General features: G+C 50.8%; 1 long non-coding RNA gene across 1 annotated transcript; it reads right to left on the bottom strand.

Annotated features, from left to right (window-relative positions):
- Positions 1–10,358: 10,358 nt before the first annotated feature.
- Positions 10,359–17,504, bottom strand: LOC144889348 (uncharacterized). Its single transcript, XR_013621702.1, has 2 exons — positions 17,138–17,504; positions 10,359–10,497 (listed from the first exon to the last, which is right to left on the bottom strand). It is a non-coding gene; the product is annotated as an uncharacterized LOC144889348 (long non-coding RNA).
- Between the last annotated feature and the right edge of the window lie 204 nt (positions 17,505–17,708).

The raw sequence follows: 17,708 nt of genomic DNA, 5'->3' as shown, positions 1-17,708 counted from the left end.
GTACCACTTACTCCAACTCTCTCCACACCACTCATTCCAATACTCCATGTATTCCACACACCTGTACAGTGTACTTGCACACCTGTGCTCTCATACTTGGTGCCGCCTGCACCCTTCTCTCCCCCAAGCGCATTCGCGCTGATCCACAACACTCACTACTCATACACTGCTCCACACACCTGTCCAGTTCTCACACAGCATCATCTCATCTAACTACTCCCCTCTGAAACTTGCGCTTCCCAGTCGTCCCTTTAAACTATTGCGCTCCCTCGTCATTATCATCCACTCTAATCTACCTGCGTCCCCTCTACAGGTATCCTTGTCACTAACTAACCTTAACGTTACCTAATGTCATCTTCGCTAGATCCCTACACACAATATCCTAACCCACCCGGGCTAGTTTTCACTGCCATACACCCCCTAATCTAGTGCTCCTTTGCCCCCACCTCATGGGAAGGGTGGTAGGGATGCCACCCTTACCCACCGGGCCCATCGCTCATCAATCCCCCAGTCCTCTGGCACTAATAAGCCCCCCTTATTCAGAGGTACTGGGTCCCGCCTCGGCATTTAAAGCCGAGGCAATCCACGGGGGCGCCTGCTCGCCGGTGTAAGGCCTTATCCGGTCGGCGTGGACGATCCGAGGGAGGGCTCGTGGCCCCATTTTGATTTTTACTACCACGTCACAGACTTGCGACAGGACGACCCCCGGGCCTTGCCAGGGAGAGGTGAGTTTCGGGCACCTACCCTTCCTCCTCCGGGGATTGAAGAACCAAATCTTCATCCCCGGAGTGTACTGACTCCCCTGGCTCCGGTGGTCGTACCTGCGCTTCATCTTTTCCCCCGCCAGATGGAGTTGGCGGCGGGCGAAGGCATGGACTAGCTCCATGCCTTCCTCTAGGTGACGTGCGTACCCCTCCCTCGGCGGGTTAACCACTGTGTCTGGCACGGGACCGCATAGCAAGTCGGCGGGAGCCCGTAACTCCCGCCCATACAAAAGCAACGCTGGACTGCATGCGGTGGCCCCATGCTGGCTGGTTCGGTAGGCCATGAGCAAATAAGGGACATGTTCGTCCCAGTCATCCTGACGGGTGGCGGTGAACAGTGCCAGTTGTTGGATTAAAGTTCGGTTGAATCTTTCCACCATCCCGTCAGATTGAGGTCTTAAAGGCGTTGTTCTTGTTTTCCGAATTGACAGGAGACTGCACACATCTTTTAGCAATTTGCTCTCAAAATTTCGTCCCTGGTCGGTGTGCAACTCCTGTGGAATCCCATGCCGGCACACAAATCCTTCCACGAAGGCCTGCGCTACCACCCCTGCTTCTTGGTTGGGGAGGGCGTAGGCCTCCGGCCACTTGGTGAAGTAGTCCATCACAACGAGGATGTACTTATTACCTAGGCGGGTGCGGGGTAGTGGGCCTAGGATATCCATGGCCACCCGTTCTAGGGGGGCCCCCACCTGGTGCAATTGAAGGGGGGCCCTCATCCTCCGTGCTGGTCCCTTTTTGGCAGTACAGGCGTCGCATCTCCGACACCAGTCCTGTATGTCGCGCCCCATATTCACCCAATAAAACCTCCGGCGTACCTGCGATGTCGTCTTTGTCCTGCCCAAATGGCCGCCGGGGCGGGTACCATGCACCTGTTGCAATATATCGGTCTTAAATTTATTTGGGACTACCACCAGCCAGGAAGTTTTATCAGAGGGAACCTCCACCCACTTGCGATACAAGATGTTATCCTTCAATTCCAGGGTTTTCCACTGAGCCCAATATGCCTTGGTCTGTGCCCCGAGGGGGGTGACCTCTTCCCCATTAGGTCTTTGCCCCAATCTCACCCATTCGTGCACCGGCCCCAGTACGGGGTCCTCCCGCTGGGCCGCGCTCCAAGCCAAAGTTCCGAATTCCTCATCTGCGGTTAGTGGCAAAATTGGCCCTCTCACCCGGGTTGCACGGACAACGAGGGTCGGGTCCGAATCGCCCAATTGTTCCCTCTCCTCGTGTCTCGCACAAAATTTGCAGTTTTCCCCCAGACAAGGACGCCGAGAGAGTGCGTCCGCATTACCATGGGCCTTCCCGGCCCTATGGGCCACATCAAAATCGTACTGCTGCAACTTTTCCAACCACCTTGCAATTTGGCCCTCCGGTTCCTTGAACCGAAGGAGCCATTGCAAGGAGGAATGGTCAGTTCTAACCAAAAATTTCCGCCCGTACAAGTACGGGTGGAAATGGTTCATGGCAGCCAGCATAGCCAATAACTCTTTGCGAGTGACACAATAATTTCGCTCGGGCCTACTTAAGGCCCGACTATAGTAACCAATCACTCTCTCCACGCCCTCCTGTGTCTGAGACAAAACTGCGCCCAATCCTTCCTGGCTCGCATCCGTGTCCAGGGTAAATGCCCCGTTGCTAGTGGGGTAAGCTAGAAGGGGTGCGGATGTTAGACACCCCTTCAATTTTTGGAAGGCCTCGTTGCACTCCCTTGTCCAATTAAATCTCGTCCCCTTCTCCGTAAGGCGGTGAAGGGGCCGAGCCAACTCCGCAAATTTCGCCACGAAGCGCCGGTAGTAGGAGCAGAGTCCCAAAAATCCCCGCACCTCTTTGATGGTACGTGGTGCGGGCCACTCCTCTACCGCTTTAATTTTGTCTGGGTCCGTTTTTACCCCCTCGCAACCGATGACGTGGCCTAAATAGGCCACCTCCTTGGCAAACGAGGTGCACTTACTGGGGCTCAGTTTCAACCCTGCCTGTCTGAGGCACCTAAACACCTGGTCCAAATTAGCTACTGCCTGGGGGAACGTTTTGGCATGTACTAGGACGTCATCCAGGTACACCAGGCATGATTGCCATGGCATGCCGCCTAGTACATGTTCCATCAATCTTTCAAAGGTGGCGGGGGCATTACACAAACCAAACGGCATCACAGTAAACTGATACAGTCCCTTACCTGTGGAAAATGCCGTTTTCTCCTTCCCTGCCCTATCCATCTCCACCTGCCAATACCCACTCTTGAGGTCCAAAGTTGAGAACCAATTTGAGCCCGCAACGGCATCGAGGGTGTCATCAATCCTTGGCAGGGGATATGAGTCCTTGAGTGTCACGTTGTTTAGCTGGCGATAGTCCACGCAGAACCGCGTGGTCCCATCCTTCTTTTTGACCAGCACAACAGGTGACATCCAAGGACTTCCCGAGGGCTCGATCACGCCTGCGTCGAGCATTTTTTCAACCTGCTCGTCAGCTTCCGCCCTCTTGCTCCAAGGGAGCCGTCGGGCAGCCTGACGAATAGGCCGGGCCTCACCGGTGTGGATCTGATGTTTCACCAGGCCCGTACGTCCAATATCCTCGGTGGACAGGGAGAAGAGGTCCAAATGGGACCCAACCAGTTTGTGTAAGGCCTCCCTCTGGGTACCTCCCAACTCTACGCTACTACGATTTACCATCTCGCAAATGGGATCGGGCCAATTCCTACTTCTTATTGAAGGCTCCCCCCGGGGCCGGCTCGGCTGGACGTTCTCGCCCCTCACTGTCACGACTTCCTCAACTGGGGTGCAGCCAGCTACCCGCGTGCCCCTTACTATAGTGCGTGGTTCTGTACTTATATTTATTACTCGGACGGCCACTACCGGTCCGTCCGTTTTTACAAGGGTGCGGCCCACGATTAAACCCGGTATGGACTGCGCTGCCACCGGTTCGACCAGGCCGCAGGACTCCTGCCATGTTGGGCGAGCTGCCCATCGGGCCGGCACTATCGCCTCGGCCCTTGGAGGAATGGTCACGGCCTCGGAAGCCTACAGCTCCGCTCTCTCGGCCGTGCTCACTCCCCCTAACGGCAGCTCTTCTACTCCCACCTGCAGGATCCCCCGGCACAAGTCGATTTTACAACCGCTGGCAGTCAACAAATCCAACCCTATTAAACATGGGTCGCACACCTCCGCCACCCAAACATCTATCTCCCTCCTTACCGACCCTAACTTGAGGGTCACAGAACCACGCCCTATGATCGGGGCCGTTACCCCGGTAGCAAGTTGCAAACTATAATTTTGCAGGCGCTGGATCTTATCCCAGCCACCTGCGCTCGAATCAAGGACCACAGGGCTGATGATCGTGGCGGTAGCTCCTGTGTCCACTACGGCGTCTACCCCCACGCCGGCAATTTTGCATCTGATTGTCAGGCTACCGGTTCCAATCTGGCCACAATAAATGACCTGTCGCGTCAATGAGGTCTCTCCTCCATCCTCTTCTGCCGAACACCGCCCTACGTGCCCGACACCTTCTAGTTTCCCGGGGTCTGGCGGGGGGGTGTCTGGGGTCGGCTAACCCGCTCCCCCCTGGGCGGAGTTGAGGACCTCAACCGCCGGGGATCATCCCGGCGCGTGGCTCGACAGTGCCGCGCCAGGTGACCCAGACGGTTGCAAGTATAGCACCTCACCTGATAAGGTGCTTGTCTCCGGAATTCCAAATTTCCCCCCCTGAAGGTCCGAATTGGATTACCCGCTCGTGGTCCACCGCGGGCCACCTCCGGGGCCGCCTGCCATGGTCCAGGTCCCGCCAGGCGCTGGTCCACCAGCCTCCGGACCATGCCCGCCAGGTCAGGACTCACGTCGGGGGCGGGCCCCCGAAGGGGTCCGCCCTCCATCGGGGGTCCCACCTGGCGGACCGCCATTGCGTGACGCTCGCTCCCCCGGGCCAGGGGCCTCGCTGCTTCCCAACGGGCTGCAGCGTCAGCCGCCTGGCTCAGAGTCTGCGGGCGCCACATGGCGAGCTGTTGCCGGAGCTCAATATCCGGGAGGGCCTGGATAAAATGGTCCAGCGCCAGGCTTTCCCGGGAATCCGCTGCCATGTTAGCATGTGCGATCCCCACTGCGCGGCGAATGTCGTGGGCAAGTTCCCCGATGGCTTCCTGGGGCATGCGTTTTCGCAGCGCGAGCTGAGCTTTAACAAGCTCGCTCTGCTGTTCAATGCCGAATCGATTAATTAGGGCGTCGCGGAGGGCTGGCAGGGTGAGAGCACCCGGTGGTAATGCCGTCAGCAGCTCCGCCGCCGCGCCGCGCAATGCGGCCACCAGGTGTACTCCACCTTCGTCCTCACCCCAACCGTTGCCCTTACACACACAGTCAAACTGCGCCAGGTACGCGCGTAGATCACTCTTGCCGTCATACGGCGCGAGTGGGACCTTGTGGGACCACCTCGTATGCGAGTCGTTGCCCGCCTGCCGGACCCCGTGCGTCGCCCCTTGCGGGGTCAGCGCGGGGCCGAACCGGCCGGGCCCCCACAGTACATTACCCCCAAGGGGCTCCCGTGCCTCCCCTGTCCCTCTAAAAACTACCCCTGTTGGTGTCGATGCATGGGTCACGCTTCCGCAACCCGCTACCCATTCCATACCACCACAACCTTGCTCACTCACGCCTCGCACCTCTCCCATCACCGGACCCTCTCGCTCGCACCCTCGTTCCATACCCTCCGGACCAGCCATACACTTCACTCTTGGCCTCTCACGAACATCCGGGTCCATCTCGACCCCCAAGCTTATTAAATCACCTGGCGCATCATACGCACGACCATATTGGTCACCACTTACACCGGGTCCTCTTTCTCTTCGCTTCTCCTCCATCACCTGCGAATCCCTCATCCGGTTAATGAGCACATCATCACGATCCGAACACAGACTTTGGACCAATTCTTTTACTTCCTCCTTTATCTCTTTCTTATCCTCTCTCCATCGCTTCTTAATTTCGCTCACCCCTTCTTCCACTTCTTCTAATTTCTGCTTCACCTCCTTCATCTCCTCGTGCGCCCCCTTAAGTTCTTCCTCTAACTCCACCTTATTTTTTTCTATGTGCTCCCGCACCTCCCGCTCTTTAACCTCCATCACCTCTACCACCTTGTTCATTTTCCTCGTCAGGTCCTCATGTACCGTCTGACACTCTTTTTTAATTACCCCTACGTCCTTTTTCATCTCCTTCTGTGTCGATTTTAAACCCTCTATTACCGCTGTGTTCTTCTTTACCTGGTCCCCCAACTCCTTTTGTCCCACTGTCAGTTGTTCTACTCCCAGCGTCAACTCCTCTATACCACCTTGCAATTTTACAGTCCCCTTTCTCACCTCCTTCTCCATGCGCTCCTTACAGTGCCTCACCTCCTCGCGCACTCCTCCGACCTCCTCACTCACACCTCTTCTGATCTCTTCTCCCATCACTTGCATCTCCTGCCCAGATGCCACCCTCATCTGCTCCATTTCCTCCCTGTGAGCATCCAATTTAGTTTCTACCCCCATTCTGACCCCCTCTATCTGCTGCCCCATTTTTAAACTTCCCTTTCCGCTTGGTCCCTCATGTCCCTCAATTTGCCTTCCATACTGTTTTCTAACCCCTCTAACCCATTTTTCACTCCCTCTATCTGATTCTCCTGGGCAGCCATTCTATTTTCCACCCCCGTTAACCCCTCCTGTATTTCCCCTAATCTATTGTCTAATCCCTCTATTCTACTCCCTAACCCTCCGATCTGGGCCCCCATGTCATTCCTTAAACCCCCGATCTGGTTTCCCATGTCATCCCTCAATTTCTCGCTATTGGACCCCATCCTTTGTTCTAACCGTTCCCCCATTTCTCCCATTTTGCCCCCCAATCGCTCACTATCAGCCCTCATCTCGTCCTTCTGCAGGTTGAGGGACGCCTGCATTTGTACCATAAATTGCTCCATGAGGGCCTGCATTTGGGCCATCCCTCCCACTTGGCTACGGCGGCCGCACCCGCTGCACATGTGCGAGGCGCCATTTTGCGCGCCCGTAACCTCGTGCGCGAGGACGCCATTTTGCGAACCTGCCGCCCTCACTGCTTCGCTCTCCTCATGTCCCTCAATTTGGTCCTGGATCGACCCTGCCTCACTCTCCTCTACCGGAACCCAGCCGTCTTGATCTGCCATAGCGCGACTTTCAAAATTCGGGTTTTTTGTAAAACAAAATCAAATTTCGGTGTCTTTATAATTTTGACCAAATTTTTTCCTAGATGTTTAAAAAAAAATTTGGTTCGGGCCTCGAATCTCACTCCTCGACACCAATTGTTACTTATCGTGGATTAGATGTTATTATGGGCCGAGCGGATGGTCCACCGCGACCTAACAGTTCCCCCGATTCTTCCCCAACTCACCCGATTCCACTCGAACGTTGGCCAAATCAATGATGGTTGGTTGGTAGGGGGTGTTGTACTACGCTAAATCTACGCTAAATCAATGATGGAAAGGACACAACGACTGGGATAGATGAAATGACGCAAGGGGTACAGTTCTCAAGACCTCCTGAGGAAGATATAATTAGTGGTGGAGAAAAGGGGTAGATTACAAGGTAGAGTGAGGTAAAAGACACAGAAGAGATGGGCACTTAGTTACAGTCTTATCTTATCCCCGACAGACCACAGACAAACGGGACAAGGCTGACTTACACAGGGATTGATGGCAGGAAGGACAGGTAGTTCGATAGCACAAGGTGCACCTTGGCTCGGGGACAGGATCAAGCACGGTCCAAGAGATGCAGAGAGGCCTCACAGCGCTCGGAGGTGGCGTCTTTCTTTCTCCAAGCTCAGCGCGCATCTGACGTCACCTCCCTCGGCTGCGCATGCTCAACGGGGAGTGACACGCCGTCGGCTGGTTGGCTCCGCCCCAGATGGGACCGGTCCGCCGCTCCCATTGGGTGCGGGGGTTAGCGGGCTCCGCCCTTGACGAGGAGCTGACAGGGAGCCCCTATGTGGTAACCCCGTCGAGCACATGTTCGATGGCGGCTCGCTGGGAAGGCCTCATGCCCTCCCAACACCCCCTACCAACCAAGCCGGAGTGAGGACGCGCACTCCCTGTGCACGCCGCCGCCGTGCTGTTGTTGTTGTTGTTGTTGCTGAACCGTGAGGAAGAGCTGCGGGGAGGTATTGCGAGGTCCTAAACTTCCTAACGGTGCCATACAATCGCATTCTGGTGCAACGAAGAGTCAGAATTAATGGAAACGAGTCCTTAACTGACATAGACTAAGAATAACTAGCAAGATGTCCTATAGTTGTCTACGTGAGATGCGGTGAACCTGGGCACGACATTTAATGGGGGAAATAGGGGGAGGTCGGGTCTACAGAGTGTTGTTTACAGAAAATGGGACTAGGGAATGGGGCATTGGGGATAGTTGGGAAGTATTGAGGAAATAGGGGAATATTTACAAGCGGATATGGATGGATGCAAATCCCATATCCGCAACAATATATATATATATATATATATATATATATATATATATATATATATATATATATATATATATATATATATATATATATATATATATATATGTCGAGAACAGAACCATGTTCCACACCTTGAGTTCAAGAGATAACAAGATTGAATGATGAACCAATATCACAGTGCTGTGGAGGGTGTAAGAGTCATACCCTTCACAAATGAACAGCATGGCCACATACACTCCTGAGTTCCTTACAGAAAGAACTTCCTTATATACTTGCAGAGTGTGATAAAAATCTCCGCTAATTTTGGCAAGTTTCAGCAGTATAATACACAATGGGGGAAACGTTGACCAGTACCCCCACCCTTGTCCTATCTTCTTTGGCATGAGCAAAGGGCAAGATGCGGGAGGGAGAAAGAGCACCGTGACATTCTCAAAACTTATCTTCCATGTTGGCTTTTGGTCAAGGACAGACAGACGCGTTTTCACTAGGGGTCTAACGGAGCAAGCGGTTTCACTATCTTTCTACATTTTTTGGCACAGTTGGACAATAAAACATAGTTCAAAACAAGAGGGAACATAGTAAGCTTAATCCTTTTCACAAAGCAACCATTATTAAATGCAAACCACAATTACATAAGGCACAATAAAAGGCATGATCTCGACATTCCCCCATTTGGTCTCTACGAGACTACGTATCACAGAGACCAGGCCACATCGGCTTTATTTGCAAAGCAAAAGAGTATAGTGTTATATGTGGCCACATCGGGCTTTATTGAGTGTTGTATGTGTCCTCCAAGGGCATGCCACGCACATAAAGTACCTTGCATGCATGTTTGAAAGGTGTCATGTTGTGCGTGTTTGGAACATGAAGACTCAGAACATGAAAGTCTATTAACGTTTCGGATCCACAACGAAGGCCTCTGGTCCAGATGAGGTTCTGCTCCGCCAGGGGGCCAGCAACCTCCCCTGCGGAACTTGCTCCCCCCACCCTTTGCAGATGCGGTCCTTGCAGATCTTCGAAGTTAATCAACGATCATGCCCATGAGATCTCTCACGTGCTGCTGTTCTGGGGAATACATAATGTTGTCAGTATCTTGTGTCTCATGTTCCTGGTCAGGGTACAGAGCGTTAAAATCCGAATCACTTGAAGCAAAGAGATCCAAAACATTTGAAGCAAAGAGAGGGACTTCCTTTATGTCAAAGTCTCCCATGGACGCCTGGTCGGCTTGCGGGTCTAGGATATCCATGTCGGGTCCCTCGACTGCCAGACCCAGCGTCGCAATCAGATCCATAGTTGGGTCGGAAGGGGGTGTACAGCTGTGAGCTTGTAATACATAAGAGGCGTTAGCCAGTACACGCAAGGGGTTTACCACACAAGTATCACAGTCATCACAAACATCAATACAGGCATCAGCCAGTTCCCACAAGGGATTTTCAACACAAGTATCACAGTCATCACAAAAATCAATACAATCTTCTGAAGCGCCGGTCACATCTGCCTTGTTGTAGGACCCATTCAGGTCGACGGCCTCTGTGGTCAAGATCATGGTCTTCCGACGGCGGTTTCTTCATCGTCCATCCTGAAAAATACTTTCTTACACACACCATGGTCAAATTCCTAGCCCCCCGTCCCACCAATTGGCATTTAGTTACCTTATCTCTCAGATGGTTGGCTTATTCATAGCCGCATTTCCTGTGTCGTGTCTGGAAATTCAAATGCCATATTTACTTTCACCAATTTCCGAAAATACTTTCCTTTTAATCATCTTCCCTACATCTAATAATACATGATTTACCAACCATTTCCCCCCCCATTTGGTCAATGGAAATAATCGGTATTCTCCCCTTCAAAATTTCACTGTTATCCTATCAATACCTGGACATTTTTTCCCTTCTTTCCTAGATACGCGAATTTCACACCAGTATATACCCACTGGAAAAATTATCTGAAAAATAACGAAATCGTCTCCAAGTTCTCTAGCTAATCTCCATCCGCAATCGCCAACTTTACCCTCCTATGCATTTTGCCTTAGGTTTTAGAACCTAGAGTCTACCAAAAACAACAACTAGCCTCCCAAAGCCATTTCCCTGCAAGAGCGGGGGTTAGCCTTGCGGTCCCCATGACAATCTTCTTCATTTTGCTCTATCACCTCCCTTTGAGCAATAATTCAATTGATGTGATTCCCACATACCTGGTGGAGTTCTGTTCACCTGGTCTGCAGAGCCGTGATCCAATCTTCACCAGCCCCCAATCACCTCCTCGATTGGGGTCATTCTGCATGTAGCAATCTAACACAACGTTTTTAAACTTTACATTCATTGGTCCCCCCAGTGCAAGCTAACCCCTTGTATCACCTTCTTATCACAAAAACAACAGTCCATAACTAACCACTTTCCTTTATTTCCTGTCTTTTCCATTAACTTTTTACAACCTTTTCCTCTACTTCCTCAACAATTCCTAACAAAGTCACCTGTCATTGACAAATAATCCATCTGAGTCGACTTTCCAATCCAATCATCTTTGCACTTTCCACGACCTTCTTCACACTTTCTCCCAAACCTTTCCTTCAGACACAACCCACATGAGTTATGAATACAATTTCCCCTTTCAGGCGCATGTCTAGCCACTCACAAAGTGTCCACAAGACAATGTCACCATATTTCACACCTCAGCTCTCGAGACCACCCAGGGGTCCCTTGAGAGATGCATCCTAATGTTAATCAGCTCTCGAGAGCTCAATTTTGAACAGGGGTAAAACCAGCAATACTCAATTCTGCCAAGCAAGAGGCCAGAGCAGTATCACTCCCTCTTCCCTCTGCCTACCATAACTGGCAGACAGACAATGGCGAGCCACAAGCCCCAACCCTACAAGGCTCCAGCTCCCATCCAAAGGACACAAACTCCCTCAGACTGGCATAATCTCTTTGCCAGCTTATGTACGAACCAAGTTTGCAAACAAATAGTTTTCCAAATAAAACTCAGTTGTCACCCTATTGCACCATATTGGCAGAATTCACTTCAGCTCTCTACCACTCTTGTGTCGAGTGGTGCCCCAAAATGACATTGCACGAACCCTTTCAATACCTGTTTAAACCTACTGCCATTTAACGACGCTTCCCAGATGACGGTTCCCCATACACTATTCTGGCACAAAATTGTTGCATCCCACAGATGCCACGATTATTTGAACAAACTCATTTTCCTAATCCACCTGTTCAATTCTCATTTCAATTTAAAGTCAATCCAATGTCCTCCAATACCTCTCTTAGCATCCCATGCACCTGTTGCAGACACCTGTTTTAGCCTCTGGCCCAATAGCTGCCCAATAAACAAATAATAAAAAGAAAATAACCTGATCTATTTATTGAAATAGACCTAATTCTCATGTTGGTCAATTTTTTCACCCACTGTGACTCTCGCGTCAATCCTGCCATTTCCAACCACATTTCCAGCGAGGATGACGTCACTATTTCACACCTTTCCTCCCTTGAACAGCGGGAGTCCTCCAAGAGATGCATTCCGATGTAAATCACTTCAAAGTACCCGAATAGCCCTACGGACTGCATCACTGAAATAAATCCTGGCTTCAAATCAACTTTCTCAAACTTAACTATGATAAATCTGAAATAATCGCATCATCTTCCTTCGAACTCAGAGCACACCGGCACAGTATGCATCAAACATTGGATTCATATTTCCACAGACCTCCACCACTCTGTTAAATCCTAAACATGCCCAATGGGCAATCCCCTCTGCTCAGGGCTGCAAAATGCTGGATTCTAACCTTCCCAAACACAGCTCTTGTCCGCCAGGCTGCAAATTCAAAGCATTTTCAGTCCCCCTTTTTTCCATACACTAGCCAGTGTAAGCCAGCCAAACATAAACAAAGAGGTTCCAGCGAGCTGTGACCTCCATAACTCTAAACAACTCCACTGGCACTTTTTAAAACAAACTTTCCCAGTCACTTACTAAAATAAAGTGCAGCTCTTGTCCGTAGATATACGTTAACCAAGATTACATGAGACTTGACAACAATAGTACTGCCCCGTGGAGCAAGGCATCAGAGACAACTCCCCTCCACCTTGACTTACCCCAGGTAGAATTTGGCTACCTACAGAGAAAGTACCTGCACAACACATTTACAAACCAATTCGTCCCCTCGTATTAGGGGACATCACAAATGTTCCACCACAATTCACAGCAGGTGACCACCCACCTGCCTTCTGTCGAAGTCCAGTTCAATTTTCTGAGTTTCCATTCACAGACAGACAGACAGACGAACCCCCAACGTATTAACAGGATGGTCTCACAGAGGCCATTCCATTCAAATCTGTAGGCTGCCACGATTCTTCCCGCCAGGACACACCATCATAGTCACCATAGTCACACGACATGTCAGCAGACACAGTGAATGACATTCGACACCATAACTGACACCGCAGACACTGCTCCTCCTTGATCCATATTTGCAGACGCAGTCAGACACACCCAGTCGGACAGACAGACTGGCTCCACATTACAACTGCAAACATCCGAAATGACAACAGCTAACACCAAATATTTATTGTCCCCCTTTCAGGGAAGTCAAATCAACCACCATTAAAGCACAAAACAGAAAACGACCATATTGTTACAGACGCGGCTTTTAGATGTTATATTGACCGAGCGGTGGTGTATTTAACCGCATCCGAACAGTTACTCCCCGATTAAAACCCGATTTCACCCGACGTTGACCAGATCGCCCCACAGATATTCAATCGGGAAACCTCTAATGCGACCGAAAGAGAATGAAAAAGAAGAAGAAGAAGAATACGGCGGAAGAACAGATTTTATTATACACACACAAGCAATGGATGGAAGAAGCAGTAACACAGCGAATCCTTAACTTACACTATTCATTTTTACTTAGCCCCAAGACAAACGAACAGGACAGGACGTTCACACTTACACAGGGGATAATTGCAGGCAGGTAAGGCTTGAGATGGATCGCTTGGTCGGGAGCGCGCAGTTCGCAATCCCTCGCGGTTTTGGCGGGAAACCCTCCGTCGGGTATCCACCGTGGTAGACGTCCCGCGCTGGTTCGGCACACCTGCTCCCCTTCTTGGGGCGGGGCCGTCTCCCTCCTTTCAGCGCGTCTCTCCAAAGCTGGTCTCCTTGCCGAGTACCTCTCCTCGTTGGCTTGGAGCGTTTCGCATCTCACCGCCTCTCTTTGGTGCAGCCTCGTTGCTCCTCTCCAGCTCATCTGGTGTCGTATTTCCTCCATCTGGTTCCCCATCTGTTCGATTTCCCGGGCGGATTGTTCCCCTATTTCCCGCAATTTGTCCTCCATCCTATTTTCTAACCCCATTAACCCATTTTTTACCCCCTCTAACTGATTCTCCTGGGCAGCCATTCTGTTTTCCACCCCCGTTAACCCATTCTTTACCTCTTTTATCCCGTTGTCTAACCCCTCAAAATTATTGTCTAACTTCCCAAATTTCTTGTCTAACTCCTCAAAATTATTGTCTAACTTCCCAAATTTCTTGTCTAATCCCTCACCGGTACCCCTCACTTCGTCCCTCATTACCCACAATTGCTCACCCTGAGCATCCATCCGGTTCCCCATTACCCCCATTTGGTTTCCCATTACCCCCATTTGGCCCCCCATCCTATCCATTTTTGCATTCAGTTGGGTCAAGAATAATCTGAGGTCAAACCCGGTTTGCCCAGCGTCCCCAGCCGCCACCGCGGGCTCGCCCTCCGCGGCGCCGCTATTTTGGGACCCTTCAACCACGTGCGCGAGCGCGCCATTTTGCGCGCCTGATATTCCCGCAACCACATTGCCATTTTCCTCCTCCCTTTCCTCCACATACATTAGAGTAACAATTGGTGTCGAGGAGGGAGATCGGACCCGAAATCGGACCCGAAGCGCGCTTAACGCGCTCAAAATTACAAGCTGCCGAAATTTATTTTGTTTTATAAAGCAAAACCCGAATTTTGAGATCGCGCCATGGACAATCAAGGCGATCGGATGTCGGTGGGAGAGATAGACAGGGTGGAATCGACCCAGGACCTCGGGGAAATGTATGTGGAGGAAAGGGAGGAGGAAAATGGCAATGTGGTTGCGGGAATATCAGGCGCGCAAAATGGCGCGCTCGCGCACGTGGTTGAAGGGTCCCAAAATAGCGGCGCCGCGGAGGGCGAGCCCGCGGTGGCGGCTGGGGACGCTGGGCAAACCGGGTTTGACCTCAGATTATTCTTGACCCAACTGAATGCAAAAATGGATAGAATGGGAAACCAAATGGGGGTAATGGGGAACCGGATGGATGCTCAGGGTGAGCAATTGTGGGTAATGAGGGACGAAGTGAGGGGTACCGGTGAGGGATTAGACAAGAAATTTGGGAAGTTAGACAATAATTTTGAGGGGTTAGACAACGGGATAAAAGAGGTAAAAAATGGGTTAACGGGGGTGGAAAACAGAATGGCTGCCCAGGAGAATCAGTTAGAGGGGGTGAAAAATGGGTTAATGGGGTTAGAAAATAGGATGGAGGACAAATTGCGGGAAATAGGGGAACAATCCGCCCGGGAAATCGAACAGATGGGGAACCAGATGGAGGAAATACGACGAGGGATGAGCTGGAGAGGAGCAACGAGGCTGCACCAAAGAGAGGCGGTGAGATGCGAAACGCTCCAAGCCAACGAGGAGAGGTACTCGGCAAGGAGACCAGCTTTGGAGAGACGCGCTGAAAGGAGGGAGACGGCCCCGCCCCAAGAAGGGGAGCAGGTGTGCCGAACCAGCGCGGGACGTCTACCGCGGTGGATACCCGACGGAGGGTTTCCCGCCAAAACCGCGAGGGATTGCGAACTGCGCGCTCCCGACCAAGCGATCCATCTCAAGCCTTACCTGCCTGCAATTATCCCCTGTGTAAGTGTGAACGTCCTGTCCTGTTCGTTTGTCTTGGGGCTAAGTAAAAATGAATAGTGTAATTTAAGGATTCGCTGTGTTACTGCTTCTTCCATCCATTGCTTGTGTGTGTATAATAAAATCTGTTCTTCCGCCGTATTCTTCTTCTTCTTCTTTTTCATTCTCTTTCGGTCGCATTAGAGGTTTCCCGATTGAATATCTGTGGGGCGATCTGGTCAACGTCGGGTGAAATCGGGTTTTAATCGGGGAGTAACTGTTCGGATGCGGTTAAATACACCACCGCTCGGTCAATATAACATCTAAAAGCCGCGTCTGTAACAATATACTCAGAGTATATACCATATACTCAGAGTGAGACCCGAAAATCAAGCAGACAGACCGACAATCGAACCTGTCTTTCGACACTGCCGAACGACAAGTCTGCAGACACTGAGGGAGTGACATTCGACCCCCAGTAGACACACACCGCTTTGGTCCGCACCTGCAACTCCATCACGCGCCTCCAACTTCTTTTTCGGCGCATCGATCAACACAAATGTACCAACGCATCTTATATTCTACACATTGCTATCCAACCTTTCGCCACAGTCCCATCACAAACAATGTATCTCTCGCGGCATGCATGGCGGGAATCACACTCGCATTGCACCAACATGGAATTCGAGCACATTCCATAGTTGCGAAAATATTGTGCTGGACAAGACATTATTATCATTGACTTGCGCTTTCACACGCATGGCAAAGTCCACGGATGTACAAAGTCAAAGTGCCCTCTCCCTTAATTAATCCACACTGTACCTCGGCACACATCCTCAGATAATTAAATACATGTTTTAATCCAAGCGTGCATCCTCGCACCAGCTCCACCACCACCTTCCAACCACCGCAGGTGCACCTGAACTCCATGGCACACCCGCAACTCCCTCAAAATCAGTGTTCAAAGACATGACTCCATGGACAGCCAGAAAGCCAGACAAATACGGACACACACACACAGAGATAGACACAGGTGGGTTATCGCCTGCATTCTGTACAAATTCCATGTTCCTGTCCATAAGTTGGCCCATCAAGTGTAACCCCTTTCACGAAACCTCTTCTGAGGGTCAAATGTAACAGACAGACAGACCGGCAAATAGGCAGGGGCAAACCCCGAGGCCCCAGACACCATCACCACACACATACCCCGCATCACATAGGAGTATCAACATTTGTCATAGGAGTATCAACTTAAAATATCCACCCGCTCTGATCCTCCAGAGCTGAGGAAACCAGCCAACCTGAGCCCGACAGCAAATGCCATATGTCTTCGTCTCAAATCGAGGGCAAAATTTCACAATGGCAAACAATTAATATATTGTCCACATTCATCTTGGTCACCCCAACCCTTCCTGGCTCTCCCAAGAGCTCCGTGTCCGGACAGACAGACAGATAAACAGACCGGGTGAAATCATAACCATCCATCCTTCCGATTGGACTCACGCCAGCATCACATGTCATTCTTGCCTTCATTCAACGCATTCTGCCATCCCAAGTCGGCCAAATACAAGCCCCGGCCATGCCGTTGAATAAACACCTAGTCGGTTGACAGCCTATCATTTTTGACTTTTACTCCCATTCTCCCTTGCTACATCTGGAGAGCCATTAATGTGGGGATGTAATTGAACACTTGTTTTAAAGCCCTGTCTACACATGCTCTCCATAACATACTCATTATTCCCTGCCAATTTTCCCCAGCAGACTGAGTCCCACATGGCATCTCAAAATCTAAACTGATACCTCTTATTTCTTCCTAAATGTACTCATCCGGATTGCCCAACGCCCGCAGGCAATTTGGGGAACCCCTTGTCAATCAATGACACACATCAATGACACACACACAATAAACACAAATACACGCTGCAATGACAGATCATTCATTCCCTTATACACACATACCATGTGACTGACCCTTTATTCTCCATACAATACAGTATAAATTCATGCACACTCATGCACACTCCAATCCTACCTACCTGTGAACTTACCTGGCTCCTTGCTGTGAGCCGATCCATCCCTTGGTTTCTACCTGGATTTCTTTCTTCCTGTGCTTTTGAAGTCTCAGCACTTCTCCTGCCTTTCTCCTATCTGGTACCTGCGCTTTTCTGATTCCAGTTTAATTTATCCTTCTCCAAAAATCACATAAACATTTCCTATTTCCACATATAAGAAATAACCAATATCTCCCTTGAGATACAAAACAAAACGTTTCCAACTCTAGCATCCCAAAGTCTTCCTTGGAAGCATGCTCGACAATGCAGCACTGCTTCCACTCAGCACACAACATACATGTGCTCACTCCAACACATCACTTCAAGCTACCTCATCACTCGCATTGTTCACACACACGAATGCGTCCCCTGCTTGTGCACAGCACGGTCCGCATTCCTGTCTCGATTCTGTCCCACCTCGCTGTTCCCCGCGAGGCAGCTACTCCGTTGCCCCGGCAACCTGCCTGCATGTCTCGGCTCGCGTGTTCACAGCTGGATTCCACACACCTCGTACATTATAATCCTCTCTGTTTTATTTCTCCAGATCTAACCTCATCTCTTGTCCAGA

Source organism: Myxine glutinosa, unplaced genomic scaffold (assembly GCF_964187855.1).
Source record: "Myxine glutinosa unplaced genomic scaffold, kmMyxGlut1.1 SCAFFOLD_2952, whole genome shotgun sequence".
NCBI classification, from domain to species: domain Eukaryota; kingdom Metazoa; phylum Chordata; class Myxini; order Myxiniformes; family Myxinidae; genus Myxine; species Myxine glutinosa.
The sequence above is the reverse complement of the archived record's forward strand: the minus strand, read 5'-3'. Positions and strand labels throughout refer to the sequence as shown.